Source organism: Petromyzon marinus, unplaced genomic scaffold (genome assembly GCF_048934315.1).
Source record: "Petromyzon marinus isolate PM22_M1 ecotype Great Lakes invasive population unplaced genomic scaffold, UKy_Petmar_22M1.pri1.0 PM_G_Scaffold_71, whole genome shotgun sequence".
In the NCBI taxonomy this organism is placed as follows: Eukaryota; Metazoa; Chordata; class Hyperoartia; order Petromyzontiformes; family Petromyzontidae; genus Petromyzon; species Petromyzon marinus.
In genome coordinates, this window is record NW_027423026.1 from 400,001 (window position 1) to 402,500 (window position 2,500).

Genomic DNA, 2,500 nt, shown 5'->3' on the forward strand with positions numbered 1-2,500 from the left:
ATTGTCCATACAATAGTGCAGGTGCGATGGAAATCTTTTCTCGTTTTGGTGCGTGCTACATTTTTACGGATAGACCCCGTGAAACGCTAGAAATTGGCGGGGATGTGTCTCTTGTGGCTCACGGGGCTGTTAGGGTGGCACAGAAATCCCTCGGAATGGGAAAACGGGTCATTTTCGTGTTGCCACATTGCATGCGAACGGCATGAAACTTCCAGAGGCATTTGCAGCAGGAATGCATGTGCAGTCAAAAAAGTGAATATTTTTCACGGATAGACCCCGTGAAACGCTAGAAATTGGCGGCGATGTCTCTCTTGTGGCTCACGGGGCTGTTAGGGTGGCACAGAAATCCCTCGGAATGGGAAAACGGGTCATTTTCGTGTCGCCACATTGCATGCGAACCGCATGAAACTTCCAGAGGCATTTGCAGCAGAAATGCATGTGCAGTCAAAAAATTGAATATTTTTCACGGATAGACCCCGTGAAACGCTAGAAATTGGCGGGGATGTGTCTCTTGTGGCTCACGGGGCTGTTAGGGTGGCACAGAAATCCCTCGGAATGGGAAAAAACGGGTCATTTTCGTGTCGCCACATTGCATGCGAACCGCATGAAACTTCCAGAGGCATTTGCAGCAGGAATGCATGTGCACTCAAAAAATGTGATATTTTTCACGGAGAGACCCCGTGAAACGCTAGAAGTGGGCGGGGATGTCTCTCTTGTGGCTCACGGGGCTGTTAGGGTGGCACAGAAATCCCTCGGAATGGGAAAACGGGTCATTTTCGTGTCGCCACATTGCATACGAACCGCATGAAACTTCCAGAGGCATTTGCAGCAGGAATGCATGTGCACTCAAAAAAGTGAATATTTCTCACGGATAGACCCCGTGATACGCTAGAAATTGGCGGGGATGTCTCTCTTGTGGCTCACGGGGCTGTTAGGGTGGCACAGAAATCCCTCGGAATGGGAAAACGGGTCATTTTCGTGTCGCCACATTGCATGCGAACCGCATGCAACTTCCAGAGGCATTTGCAGCAGAAATGCATGTGCAGTCAAAAAAAAATTGATATTTTTCACGGATAGACCCCGTGAAACGCTAGAAATTGGCGGGGATGTGTCTCTTGTGGCTCACGGGGCTGTTCGGGTCGCACAGAAATCCCTGGGAATGGGAAAACGGGTCATTTTCGTGTTGCCACATTGCGTACGAACCGCATGAAACTTCCAGAGGCATTTGCAGCAGGAATGCATGTGCACTCAAAAACTTCTATATGTTTCACGGATAGACCCCGTGAAACGCTAGAAATTGGCGGGGATGTGTCTCTTGTGGCTCACGGGGCTGTTAGGGTGGCACAGAACTCCCTCGGAATGGGAAAAGGGGTCATTTTCGTGTTGCCACATTGCATAGGAACGCCATGAAACTTCCAGAGGCATTTGCAGCAGAAAGGCACGTGCACTCAAAAATTTTAATATTTTTCACGCATAGACCCCGTCAAACGCTAGAAGTTGGCGGGGATGTCTCTCTTGTGGCTCACGGGGCTGTTAGGGTCGCACAGAAATGCCTCGGAATGGGAAAACGGGTCATTTTTGTGTGGCCACATTGCATAGGAACGGCATGAAACTTCCAGAGGCATTTGCAGCAGGAATGCATGTGCACTCAAAAACGTCTATATTTTTCACGGATAGACCCCGTGAAACGCTATAAATTGGCGGGGATGTCTCTCTTGTGGCTCACGGGCGCTGTTAGTTAGGGTCGCACAGAAATCCCTCGGAATGGGAAAAGGGGTCATTTTCGTGTTGCCACATTGCGTACGAACGGCATGAAACTTCCAGAGGCATCTGCAGCAGAAATGCATGTGCACTCAAAAACGTCTATATTTTTCACGGATAGACCCCGTGAAACGCTAGAAATTGGCGGGGATGTGTCTCTTGTGGCTCACGGGGCTGTTAGGGTCGCACAGAAATCCCTCGGAATGGGAAAACGGGTCATTTTCGTGTTGCCACAATTGGCATACGAACGGCATGAAACTTCCAGAGGCATTTGCAGCAGAAATGCATGTGCACTCAAAAACGTGAATATTTTTTCACGGATAGACCCCGTCAAACGCTCGAATTTGGCGGGGATGTTTCTCTTGTGGGTCACGGGGCTGTTCGGCTCGCACAGAACTCCCTTGGTCCACCTGATTCGTGCATACAGGCAGCAACTAAAACTCTGTAAACCTGCTGTGAGGACATCTAAACAGTGGACCAGTGAGGCTGTGGAAGATTTGCGGGCGTGCTTAGACTGTACTGACTGGGATATGTTCACGACTGCTACCAATAGTCTGGATGAACTCACAGAGGCTGTGTACATCAGCTTCTGTGAGGACTGCTGTATCCCAACACGTACCAGGGTGAACTTTAACAACAACAAGCCCTGGTTCTCAGCAAAGCTCAAAAGGTTGAGGTTGGAGAAGGAGGAAGCGTTTAGGAGTGGGGATAGAGACAGATTCAAGGAGTCGAAGAACAG